Source organism: Gopherus flavomarginatus, chromosome 2 (assembly GCF_025201925.1).
Source record: "Gopherus flavomarginatus isolate rGopFla2 chromosome 2, rGopFla2.mat.asm, whole genome shotgun sequence".
Classification (NCBI taxonomy): Eukaryota; Metazoa; Chordata; order Testudines; family Testudinidae; genus Gopherus; species Gopherus flavomarginatus.
This window is the reverse complement of record NC_066618.1, coordinates 242,553,016-242,566,795: the sequence shown is the minus strand read 5'-3', so window position 1 is coordinate 242,566,795 and position 13,780 is coordinate 242,553,016. Positions and strand designations below refer to the sequence as shown.

The window sequence follows — 13,780 nt, the reverse complement described above, 5'->3', positions numbered from 1 at the left end:
GTCTTTTCTCTCTGAATGGACAGATCACTCTATTGTATCTAACACTAAAAACAATCAATCAATCATCAGTGAGTTAAGCAGGAACATGAAGAAGATGGCTTTTTTTTTTAAAGGAGTCCCCCAAATGTCACAGTAAGAATACCAGGATATTGCAAAACAAGCTGCAAATAAGATTTTTACAAATGGATTTTTTTTTTTGGCAAATTACTTAGGTCTTGTCTTTTGCCATTTTATTTTTACAGCCTTAACTTTTCCCCTAGTGAAAATTCAAAGCAAGACTTGTATTAAGATATAAGGAAGTCAAATAAAATCAAGGTTTATATGAGGTGTTATCTTCTGATTATCCTGTCATTTGTAGAAGACTTCAATGTTGGGGCACATTCTATATATAAAATTATGTAGACTAAAATAAATTGATCCCAAGCAACAAAAAAACGAACTATTTAGCTGCTCAACATCTCTCAGAAGTAGGCCCACAAAGAGCAAAAGTCTTCCTTGCAAAGCCAATGACCTTGATGCTAGTTTTGTAATAGTTCAATTTAACTATGCTTGTAAAGGAGAGAGCAGAAAGCCTGACTTAGAAGTGGTAGTGCTGTGTGTTAAGCAGTTAGGAACTGTCATAGCCTTGTGTGTTCTTAATTAATACTAGTGTGCAACTTGTGAGACATGTCTCCGATACTGAGAGATAGTAGAATAATATATTATTCATTGGAATATACTTTTTACAGTTTGGTTTCTACCAAAGAAGTGATGTAACTCTTTTGTGAGGGAAGAATACAGCAGCCCACTAACTGATGTGTACTTGTGCGTCTTATTTAATTGGCAGCAGTCGGTCTCAAAAGTTGATAGTGTAAGCAGCAAAGCAGTTCAGTTACTATTAGGGCTGTTAATTGCAGTTAACTCATGCGATTAACTCAAAAAAATTAATCATGCTTAATTGCACTTTTAATCACACTGTTAAACAACAGAATAGCAATGGAAATTTATTAAACATTTTTAGATGATTTTCTACATTTTCAAATATATTGACTTCAATTACAACACGGAATACAAAGTGTACAGTGCTCACTTTACATTATTATTTTTACTACAAATATTTGCACAGTAAAAAATAATAAACAAGAGTATTTTTCAATTCACTTCATACAATACCATAATGCAATCTCTTTATTGTGAAAGTGTAACTTACAAATGTATTTTTTTTGTTTATAACTGAACTCAAAAACAAAACAATGTAAAACTTTACAGCCTACAAGTCCACACAATTCTAATTCTTGTTCAGCCAATCATTAAGACAAACAAGTTTGTTTACATTTACAGGAGATAATGCTGCCCACTTCTTATTTACAATATCACTTGAAAGTGAGAACAGGCTTTGGCACGGCACTTTTGTATCCAGCACTGCAAGATATTTATGCGCCTGATATGCTAAACATTCATATGCCCCTTCATGCTTCAGTCACCATTCCAGAGGTGCTTCCATGCTGATGACACTTGTTAAAAAATGTGTAATTAAATTTGTGATGGAACTCCTTAGGGGAGAATAGTACGTCTCCTGCTTTTTTACCTACATTCTGCCATGTATTTCAAGTTATAGCAGTCTTGGATGATGAGCCATCACATGTTGTTCATTTTAAGAACACTTTCACAGCAGATTTGACAAAATGCAAAGAAGGTACCAATATGAGATTTCTAAAGATAGCTACAGCACTCGACCCAAGGTTTAAGAATCCAAAGTGCTTTCCAAAATCTAAGGATGAGGTGTGTAGAATAATTTCAGAAGTCGTAAAAGAACAACACTCTTCTGTGAAAACTACAGAACCCGAACCACCAAAAAAGAAAATCAACCTTTTGCTGGTGGCATCTGACTCATATGATGAAAGTGAATATGCATCAGTCTGCACCGCTTTGGATTGTTATCGAGCAGAACTCATCAGCATGGATGCATGTTCTCTCGAATGGTGGTTGAAGCATGAAGGGACATATGAATCTTTAATGCATCTGGTACATAAATATCTTGCGACACCGGCTACAATGGTTTCATGTGAACACCTGTTCTCACTTTCAGGTGACATTGTAAACAAGAAACGGGCAGCATTATCTCCTGTAAATGTAAACAAACTTGTTTGAGTGAGTGACTTAATAAGTAGGGCTGAGTGTATTTGTAGGCTCTAAAGTTTTACATTGTTTTATTTTTGAATGCAGTTATTTTTTGTACAGAATTCTACATTTGTAAGTTCAACTATCATGATAAAGATAAAGCACTATAGTACTTGTATGAGATGAACTGAAACATTTCTTTTGTTTTTTATAGCACAAATATTTGTAATAAAAAATATAAAGTGAGCACTGTACACTTTGTGTTCTGTGTAATTCAAATCAATATATTCCAAAATGTAGAAAACATCCAAAGAAATTATATTCTATTATTTAACAGTGTGATTAATCGTGATTAATTTTTTTAATCGCTTGACAGCCCTCCTTACTATCTGTCATGCTGTAGCATTGAGTGGCTAAAAACCTCAAATTCTTGAGCAAAAATCAGTGCAATAGCTATTGCACTATCTGTGCTCTGTATGGGGCCAGTGGATTAAGCCCGTGCACTATCACTTGAGGCCTGCTGCATGTTAGTCTTCACATTCCTCTCTCTCAAACACTGTCTTCAGCCTCTGACTTCTTGGTGCAGTGCTGCTCTCCGGTGTGGCCTGTTGATAGTGGCATATTCCCAGCTTGCAATGTTGATGTTGAAACTTTATAGTCCCTCTTGCAAATGTCCTTGAACCTGAGCCTAGGTCAACCCAGTGCCTGCTGAAGGTGGTCCAGGGATCAACATCATACAGCAGTATGCTCAGAATGCATGTCTAGTAGCCCCATATCTTGGGAGTTCAATGTTAGTTTCCTGTTATCCCACACAATCTTGGTGAGTTGCCTGAATGTGGCAGCTGACTTTTCAATAAGAGAATTACACCTCTTATCTAGAGATAAGTTTTCTAATACAGTTGATCTTAGATAGAAGAACTTGTGCAGAACTTCTAGAGTGGTGTTAGCTACTGAAACTTCTGGTGCAGTCAACACACCTTGTGCCATAATTGTCTCCTTTAGGATGATGGTTTGTCCTAATGCATCACAATCTAGCCCAAAGCTATTGCAAAGTTTCTAAATCTCCTCTTCACTATTTGTGACAAGCACTGTATTGTTGGTGAAAAGAAGTTGTTTGGCTTTGCTTTTTGCTCATAGATGTGCAACGTTGAAGAATTCCTATCTGGTCTTTTATGGAGATGTACACCCTCAATGCCAGATGAGAAAGCATGATGAAGCATCAGAGAGAAGGATATACTAAAGAGTGCAGTTTCTAGAACACACCTATGTTTGATATCACTGTGGATTTCGAAGCTATCAGATTTATCACCATCATACTGGATGGCAGCCTTCATCCCATCATGGAAGGTCTAAATCAAACTGATGAGAAGTGGGGGCAACCAACTAACTACTGGAAAAAGATCCTTTCTTCTGACCAAGTCAAAAGACCTTGTAAGATCTATAAAGGCTATGCAGAGAAGTCTTTCTTGTTCGTGACATTTTTCTTGTAGTTGCCTTACTATGAAGACTGTGTTGATAACTGATCTACTGGCATGGAACCTGCACCGAGTCTCTGGATATAAACGTTCAGCAAGAACTTGCTGTCTTTTTAGAATGACCCATCAGAATTCCTTGCCAGCAACACTAAGTAGAGAGGTTCCTTTGTAGCCGTTGCAATCATTCTGATCTCCTTTGTTTTTATACAGCTTTATGATGTTGGCTACTACCTAACACTTTCTCAACAGTGGATTTGGTTCAGGGTTTTCTGCTATAGTTCTTGATTGAACAAAAGTTAACTGAAAGGCAGCAGCGCCAAGAGTTACTCCTGTGTGGATATTATTTTCCATTCCAGCAAAAAGTCCGCCACTCAGTGAGTAGTTACCTTAACTGTATGAGATTTTGTGTTACATGGTACCAGTAGGAGGCCTCACATGCTTGATGTGACCCAGGCCTTTTGTTTATAGACCAGATTATAATATAGAAAGTAAGCATAATTTTGAAAATCTGTAACCTATTAAATTGATATTTGCAAAAGTAATTACAAATCCATGATATAAGCATAAAGTGAATGATCATACTGCTTGTTGTCTTACTACATTTTAAAGGGCTAACAGCTGTCCTATTGTAAGTTATTTTGTTCTTACACACAAATTTCTGGTCTATTTGGTCTGTTACAGCCAGCAACTGAACCGTGAGTGGGTGTGGAGCCACTTTGGCCCACATCAATCCTCAGCAGTATCCTGGCTGAATCAACCAAAATGCCTCTGGGAGTATTAGAACAAATCAGAGAAGGAGCCAAGAAGCCCTTTAAAATACAGCAATCCAAGTATGCCCTTAATCAGCCCTGCTCTATAGCCTAATGGGGCTGGAGTGGGGAACATTATCATCTTGGAAATATTGACAGCACCAGATAGCTTCAGTCCTTCCAAGCCAAAAACACTGGGACTAGGACTATGGTTCCCCCTTACAGAAGAAATGCCCAGAGGGGGAAAGGGTCCGTGTGGATGTAGCTGGAATCTATTGTTTTGGCAGGAAATGGATAAACCTTTGCACCAGTAAATCATGTTTCTATAAAGAGTAAAGTCCACATAATTTTATAAACACAAGAGCATTGGAAAGAGGCTGAGGGTAAAATACAAATGGTCAGATGTTCTGTAAATAAATAGAACTAAGCTGGTATCAAGCTGTGCATTAGCCAGCAGTGTAGTGAGAACCTCTTCTCACTGTCTCCTCCTTCTCTCGCATACTGTCGGGTACACCTACTTGTTGCATCTTAAAATGAGTCTGTAAACTCTGTGGGGCAGGGATTATGTATTGCGCATTTGCACGGCACGTAGCACAGTTGGCCACTGATCAGGACAGGGGCCTTTGGGCAATATTATAACACAAATAATAAAGTTAATTTTATGAAAATGATCCATCTGCTGCTTTGGGTGTCAGTAAAATTTTGTAAACAATTACAACCAATGTTTCAACAGGAATGAAATGGAGTGGGAGGAGATTCGGGTGCACGCTAACAGACCTCTCTAACCTCTGCACCCACCCCATGTTTTTAATGGTATGTCCGTTTCCATACCCCTACAACAAGAAAAGGTCTCTAATAAAGTCCATCAGAAAAAAAATATCCCATGTACTCCTGTCTACTGTATAAGCAGTTTTTTTAAAGGGAGGTTTTAAGACAGGCAAAGATAGCTGCATTACTTACACTCTATCAGAAAACTTTCCAAATTTCTTGGAAACGTAAGTACAAAACAGCACATTTGTTATTAATGACATGAATCTCCATAAAACCCCTGTCTTGTAAAATGAAATGTCAGGAAAATTTGATTAAATGGCACTGTCCTCCCTTAGGGAAAACCTACTTCAATTAGAAAAAATTGTGTTAAAGTATGCATTTCCTGCATAATTTCATTTTACGTCTCATTTCAATAACTTTCTTTACGATAGGCTAGAAAGTACACACAAAAAATAGTAAGTGGTGGGGAAAACATTTTCTTTTCAAATACATACATTTATTGCATTTATTCCTTTAGATGTATTTTGATCCTTTGCTCTGGTTTCAAGGCATAAAACTAGACAAACTGATGAAACTACATGATTTTTTGTTTTTTGGATCAGACAAAGGGTAAAATTCACCTCTGGTGTAAGTGGGTCCAACTCCATTGACCTTGAACTGAATTTGGCCCTTTGAGACCTAATTTGTCCCTGGGCTGGTGCCGTGTCTGTGTTCCCTCAATCTTGAGGGCTGTCTTAGCATCTGGAGAATAGCTAAAGCACAGGACTGCCTGCCCTAGCCACACCTCAGAATCCAAAATGCCCCTATTCCAAGGGCCTTAAGACAGGCTTGGGAAGGTACAGAGTCAGCTCTGCCAGTTCTCTGTCACTGTCTAGTTTACTGTGATGGGGATTTTTCTGAGGGAAAAAGCAGCTAAAGGACAATTACTGACTGGGACTAGAACTGGTTGAAACCCCCAGAATTTTTAGGGGTTTTCTGTTATTTGTGAAAATTGAATTTTCACTGAAGATATTTGTTAATGTTCAATTCAGAAAATTCTGACCCGCTCTAATTGGGCTTTGTAACTGAGTCCACTCATTGCTAGAGCACCTGCTCCTTGCCAGGCATGGCATAGCAGCTCTCTCGCTTTGGAGTGCCCCCCATTGCAGACAGTTGCTCCACCATTATGATGGCATCTCTTCCAGCCCTCTGGCCAAGGTCACCATCTTAAGTCTGCCCCTTCCAGAGTAACAACTGTCCAAACTCAAACCCCAACACATCTTTAATACAAACAAAATCCTTCTGCCTTCTCTGGGGTTATTCCTCAATCTATCACCAGGGCTTAACTGCAGCCCCCCTCTAGGCTTAAAAACCCTTGCAAGGGGCTTGTATACGCCCTTCCTAGGGGCCAGTAGGGGAACTCACTCCCAACCTCTATTTTAGATTCTGGCCCAGGGTCATGTACTGAACAGCTAGGTCTACTCTTATCCCTTGCTATGGTTTTCCCTGGGCCACATCCTACTAAGGTTGTCAACTTTCTACTCATAAAAAACTGAACACCCTTGCCCTGCCTCCCCTTCAAGGCCCCACTCATGCCCCACCCATGCCCCCCCACTCACTCCATCCCTCCCCAGCAGTCGCTCACACTCCCCTGCTCATTTTCACCAGGCTGGCTCAGGGGGCTGGGATGCGGGAGGGCGTAAGGGCTCCAGCTGGGGCCAGAAATGAGGAGTTTAGAGTGCAGGAGGGGGGCTCCATGCTGAGACAGTGGGATGGGATGTGATGTGAGAGGGGGTGTGTCATAAACAGATAGCTAAGGGTTAATGTCTCTTTCACCTGGAAAGAAGTAACCTGAAACACCTGACCAGAGGACCAATCAGGAAACAAGACTTTTTAAAATCTGGGTGGAGGGAAGTTTGTGTCTGAGTTCTTTGTCTTGTGCCTGTCTCTCTCTCGGCTATGAGAGGATTCTGTCTCTTGCTTTCTAATCTTCTGTTTCCAAGTTGTAAGTACAAATATAGTAAGGCAGTAAGGTTTATATTATTTTCTTTTGTATTTACATGTGTGTAGTTGCTGGAATGTGTTAAATTATATTCTTTTGAATAAGGCTGTTTATTCATATTTCTTTTAAGCAATTGACCCTGTATTTGTCACCTTAATACAGAGAGACCATTTTTATGTATTTTTCTTTCTTTTTATATAAAGCTTTCTTTTAAGACCTGTTGGAGTTTTTCTTTAGGGGGGAATTCCAGGGAATTGAGTCTGTGCTCACCAGGGAATTGGTGGGAGGAAGAAGTCAGGGGGAAATCTGTGTGTGTTAGATTTACTAGCCTGACTTTGCATTCCCTCTGGGTGAAGACGGAAGTACTTCTGTTTCCAGGACTGGAAATAGGGAGGGTGGAATTCCTCTGTTTAGATTCACGGAGCTTGCTTCTATGTATCTCTCCAGGAACCCAGGGAGAGAACACCTGGAGGGGGGAAGGGAAATGGTTTATTCCCCTTTGTTGTGAGACTCAAGGAATTTGGGTCTTGGGGTCCCCAGGGAAGGGTTTTTGGGGGGACCAGAGTGCCCCAAAACACTCTAATTTTTTGGTGGTGGCAGCTTTACCAGGTCCAAGCTGGTAACTAGCTTGGAGGTTTTCATGCTAACCCCCATATTTTGGACGCTAAGGTCCAAATCTGGGAATAGGTTATGACATGAGTGGCAGCATTTGTGGGAAAGATAGAATCCAGAAGCCAGTAGGAATATAATATTTTTCTTTTCTCTGCTAGGGGCTTTTAAGCAGAGAGAAACAGTTTGGGTTTAAAGGGAACCAGAGAGAATTTTTTTTTCTTTCTCTGCTCTCTCTTGCAGTTTTTGGCTTGCATATTAAGCAATGAACCATAAAGGAGTTATTAAGGGTCTTTTGTGACAATAGCACTCTCATTAAGAGTCATTACCAGCACAATACACATGCAAATAAAGTGGTTTTTCTGGTTTACTTTACATTGAAAAGATTAGCTAGAGGAAGAAAGGGAAAAAGGCACTGTTGCTAGGCAGACCCCAGGAGGCAACAGAGCCTGCAGTTCAGACAATAAACACCAGAGGGCATCCCAACACAAGAAAACAGGAACCATGACTTCCAAGGAAAAAAGGGAGGCAGAAGAACAAATCAAAGAAGCTGAACACAGGCGACAACTGCAAAAAAAGACAAAAAGAGGTGGAGCTGAAAGAAAAGGAAGAAAGCATCAAACTGGCAGCCTACAAAAGAGAACAAGCGGCCAAAGAGGCAGCCCACAAAAGAAAACAAGAAGAAGAAGAGGTGGCCCACCGAAGGAAACAAGAAGAAGAAGAGGCGGCCCACCTCCGAGACATGGAAAAACAACAAAAAGAAATGGAAAAACAACAAAAAGAAAGTGAAGAGAGGGAAAAACAGAAAACATGAACTGGAATTAGAAAAGGCTAAGCAACAAAACCCAGCCAATCCTAACAACCCTTCGCCAATTATGGTTCCACATCACAGGAAATTTCCCACCTACAAGGCAGGTGATGACACTGAGGCCTTCTTGGAAAATTTTGAAAGAGCCTGTCTTGGGTACAGCATCCCTGAAGACCAGTACATGGTAGAATTGAGGCCACAGCTCAGTGGACCTTTAGCAGAGGTGGCAGCTGAAATGCCTAAGGAGAACATGAACGACTATAAACTTTTCAAACCAAGGCCAGATACAGAATGGGGATAACCCCGGATCATGCCCGTTGGCGTTTCAGAACCCAAAAGTGGAAACCAGATGTGTCATTTCCCAAACATGCCTACTACGTTGGGAAAAATTATGAGGCCTGGATATCAGGAAACAATGTTAAATCCATAGACGAACTGCACCTCCTCATACAAATGGAGCAGTTCTTGGATGGTGTTCCTGAGGACATAACACGGTACATACAAGATGGAAAACCCAAAAATCTCACCGAGGCGGGGGAGATTGGAGCCAGATGGATGGAAGTGGCAGAAAGCAAGAAAGCTACTGTCAAGGGGAACGAATACCCCAGAGGGCACACCGACCATAAACCCTACAACCGAGGACAGCCAAAGACTCCACATACAACCCAAGTAAAGCCACAGACGCCCTATTCTTCCACCTCACCAGTCTCCAGTAACTCACCTCGACCCAGTGACCCATCAGCTGGAAGATGCTTTAAGTGTAATGAACTGGGACATATCAAGGCCAACTGCCCAAAGACCACCAACTGAGAGCAGTTCATTCCACCACCATCCCACCAAAGATCCTCAGGCCCAGATGCCTCTCAAATACCCTTGGAGCGAAGGGAAAATTTGAGAGTGGGCGGAAAGAAGGTTACTGCATGGAGAGACACGGGGGCACAAGTGTCAGCTATCCACCAATCCTTCATAGGCCCCAAATTCATCAACCCAAAGGCCAAAGTGACAATTTACCCCTTCATGTCACAAGCTGTAGACTTGCCTACAGCTAAACTGCCTGTCCAGTACAAAGGCTGGTCAGGAATGTGGACTTTTGCAGTCTATGACAACTATCCCATCCCCATGCTACTGGGGGAAGACTTGGCCAACCAGGTGAAGCGGGCCAAGAGAGTGGGAATGGTTACACGCAGCCAAACCAGGCAAGCTTCCAGACCCATTCCTGTTCCTGAGCCATCCACAGACGCCCCATCTGTGTTACCAGAGACCCAGACAGAGATAGTGGACCCGGATTCCATGCCAACCACTGAAACAGCCACAGCACCTCCAGTCCCAGGCCCGGAACTGGAACAGCAACCAGCACCAGCAATTGCAACCACATCTTCAAACTCAACGCCAGAGGGCGCCAGCGAGCCAGAACTGGCAGAAGCAACAGACAGCCATACCCAAAAGGCTCAGCCAGAGCCTGAAATACCCTCAGGTGCACCAGCGGGGAGCGGTTCACCCGCAACGGAAACAACCCCATCACCTACATCGCTTCCAGAGGGACCAAGCCCAAGTCCACAGCCTGAGGAAGAACTTGTGAACCCAGCCTCAAGGGAACAGTTCCAGACTGAGCAGGAAGCAGATGACAGTCTTCAGAAAGCTTGGGCGGCGGCACGGAGCACCCCCCCGCCTCTCAGCTCTTCTAATCGATCCCGGTTTGTTTATAGACCAAGGACTTTTATACAAGGAGATTCTTTCTGGTGGACACCGGGAAGAATGGAAGCCGAAAAAACAGTTGGTGGTTCCAACTAAGTACCGGGGGAAGCTCTTAAGCTTAGCCCATGATCATCCCAGTGGCCATGCTGGGGTGAACAGAACCAAGGACAGGTTGGGGAAGTCCTTCCACTGGGAGGGGATGGGCAAGGACGTTGTCAAGTATGTCCGGTCTTGTGAGGTATGCCAAAGAGTGGGAAAACCCCAAGACCAGGTCAAGGCCCCTCTCCAGCCACTCCCCATAATTGAGGTCCCATTTCAGCGAGTAGCTGTGGATATTCTGGGTCCTTTCCCAAAAAAGACACCCAGAGGAAAGCAGTACGTACTGACTTTCGTGGACTTTGCTACCTGATGGCTGGAAGCAGTAGCTCTAGGCAACACCAGGGCTAACACTGTGTGCATGGCCCTAACAGACATTTTTGCCAGGGTAGGTTGGCCCTCCGACATCCTTACAGATTCAGGATCTAATTTCCTGGCAGGGACCATGCAAAAACTGTGGGAAACTCATGGGGTGAACCACTTGGTTGCCACCCCATACCACCATCAAACCAATGGCCTGGTGGAAAGGTTTAATGGAACTTTGGGGGCCATGATACGTAAATTCATCAACGAATACTCCAATAATTGGGACGTAGTGTTGCAGCAGTTGCTGTTTGCCTACAGGGCTGTACCACATCCCAGTTTAGGGTTTTCACCGTTTGAACTTTTGTATGGTCACGAGGTTAAGGGGCCATTACAGTTGGTGAAGCAGCAATGGGAGGGGTTTACGCCTTCTCCAGGAACTAACATTCTGGATTTTGTAAGCAACCTACAAAGCACCCTCCGACACTCTTTAGCCCTTGCTAGAGAAAACCTAAAGAATGCTCAGGAAGAGCAAAAGGCCTGGTATGACAGACATACCAGAGAACGTTCCTTCAAAGTAGGAGACCAGGTTATGGTCTTGAAGGCGCAACAGGCCCATAAGATGGAAGCATCATGGGAAGGGCCATTCACGGTCCAAGAGCGCCTGGGAACTGTGAACTACCTCATAGCATTTCCCAATTCCTCACTAAAGCCCAGAGTGTACCATGTTAATTCTCTCAAGCCTTTCTATTCCAGAGACTTACAGGTTTGTCAGTTTACAGTCCAGGGAGATGATGCTGAGTGGCCTGACGGTGTCTACTATGAAGGGAAAAGAGACGGTGGCGTGGAAGAGGTGAACCTCTCAACCACCCTGGAACATCTGCAGCGGCGACAAATCAAGGAGCTGTGCACTAGCTTCGCCCCATTGTTCTCAGCCATCCCAGGACGGACTGAACAGGCATACCACTCCATTGACACAGGTAATGCTCACCCCATTAGAACCCCACCCTACCGGGTGTCTCCTCATGCCCAAGCTGCTATAGAACGGGAGATCCAGAACATGCTACAGATGGGTATAATCCGCTCATCTACCAGTGCATGGGCATCTCCAGTGGTTCAGGTACCCAAACCAGATGGGGAAATACACTTTTGTGTGGACTACCGTAAGCTAAATGCGGTAACTCGTCCGGACAACTATCCAATGCCACGCACCGATGAGCTATTGGAGAAGTTGGGAGGGGCCCAGTTCATCTCTACAATAGACTTAACCAAGGGGTACTGGCAAGTACCGCTAGATGAACCTGCCAAGGAGAGGTCTGCATTCGTCACCCATGCGGGGGTGTATGAATTTAATGTCCTTCCTTTCGGGCTGCTAAATGCACCCGCCACCTTCCAGAGGCTGGTAGATGGTCTACTAGCAGGACTGGGAGAATATGCAGTTGCCTACCTCGATGATGTAGCCATTTTTTCAGACTCCTGGCCCGAACACCTACTACACCTGGAAAAGGTCTTTGAGCGCATCAGGCAGGCCGGACTAACTGTTAAGGCCAAAAAGTGTCAAATAGGCCAAAACAGAGTGACTTACCTGGGGCACCAGGTGGGTCGAGGAACCATAAATCCCCTACAGGCCAAGGTGGATGCTATCCAAAAGTGGCCTGTCCCAAAGTCAAAGAAACAGGTCCAATCCTTCTTAGGCTTGGCCGGTACTACAGGCGATTTGTACCACACTACAGCCAAATCGCTGCCCCACTGACCGACCTGACCAAAAAGACCCAGCCAAATGCAGTTAAGTGGACTGATGAGTGTCAAAAGGCCTTTACCCAACTTAAGGCAACGCTCATGTCTGACCCTGTGCTCAGGGCCCCGGACTTTGACAAGCCATTCCTAGTAACCACGGATGCATCTGAGCGTGATATAGGAGCAGTTCTCATGCAGGAAGCAACGGATCACAACTTCCATCCTGTCGTGTTTCTCAGCAAGAAACTGTCTGAGAGGGAAAGTCACTGGTCAGTCAGTGAAAAGGAATGCTACGCCATTGTGTACGCCCTGGAAAAGCTACGCCCATATGTTTGGGGACGGCGGTTCCAGCTACAAACTGACCATGCTGCACTAAAGTGGCTTCATACTGCCAAGGGGAACAACAAGAAACTTCTTCATTGGAGTTTAGCTCTCCAAGATTTTGATTTTGAAATTCAGCACATCTCAGGAGCTTCTAACAAAGTAGCTGATGCACTCTCCCATGAGAGTTTCCCAGAATCCAGTAGTTAAAAAGTGTTCTTAAAATGTAGAAGTTTGTTAGTTATATACTTAGTGGTATATGTAAAGGTGCATGTGTTGTATTAATCTGTTTATTTTACAGTTCTAGGAGGAAATCGCCACCAGTGAGCTTCCCCTGTCTGCAATTTGGGGGGCGTGTCATAAACAGATAGCTAAGGGTTAATGTCTCTTTCACCTGGAAAGAAGTAACCTGAAACACCTGACCAGAGGACCAATCAGGAAACAAGACTTTTTAAAATCTGGGTGGAGGGTAGTTTGTGTCTGAGTTCTTTGTCTTGTGCCTGTCTCTCTCTTGGCTATGAGAGGATTTCTGTCTCTTGCTTTCTAATCTTCTGTTTCCAAGTTGTAAGTACAAATATAGTAAGGCAGTAAGGTTTATATTGTTTTCTTTTGTATTTACATGTGTGTAGTTGCTGGAATGTGTTAAATTATATTCTTTTGAATAAGGCTGTTTATTCATATTTCTTTTAAGCAACTGACCCTGTATTTGTCACCTTAATACAGAGAGACCATTTTTAACGTATTTTTCTTTCTTTTTACATAAAGCTTTCTTTTAAGACCTGTTGGAGTTTTTCTTTAGGGGGGAACTCCAGGGAATTGAGTCTGTGCTCACCAGGGAATTGGTGGGAGGAAGAAGTCAGGGGGAAATCTGTGTGTGTTAGATTTACTAGCCTGACTTTGCATTCCCTCTGGGTGAAGAGGGAAGTACTTCTGTTTCCAGGACTGGAAATAGGGAGGGTGGAATTCCTCGTTTAGATTCACGGAGCTTGCTTCTGTGTATCTCTCCAGGAACCCAGGGAGGGAACACCTGGAGGGGGGAAGGGAAATAGTTTATTCCCCTTTGTTGTGAGACTCAAGGAATTTGGGTCTTGGGGTTCCCAGGGAAGGTTTTTGGGGGACCAGAGTGCCCCCAAAA

At 43.3% G+C, this 13,780-nt stretch overlaps 1 protein-coding gene and 1 long non-coding RNA gene across 2 annotated transcripts in view; one reads left to right on the top strand and one right to left on the bottom strand.

The window, feature by feature from the left end:
- Positions 1–13,780, bottom strand: part of KCNB2 (potassium voltage-gated channel subfamily B member 2) — a 304,602-nt gene that overhangs the window by 94,079 nt on the left and 196,743 nt on the right. The gene's annotated exons all lie outside the window — the stretch shown is intronic.
- Positions 1–13,780, top strand: part of LOC127045446 (uncharacterized) — a 28,988-nt gene that overhangs the window by 3,683 nt on the left and 11,525 nt on the right. The gene's annotated exons all lie outside the window — the stretch shown is intronic.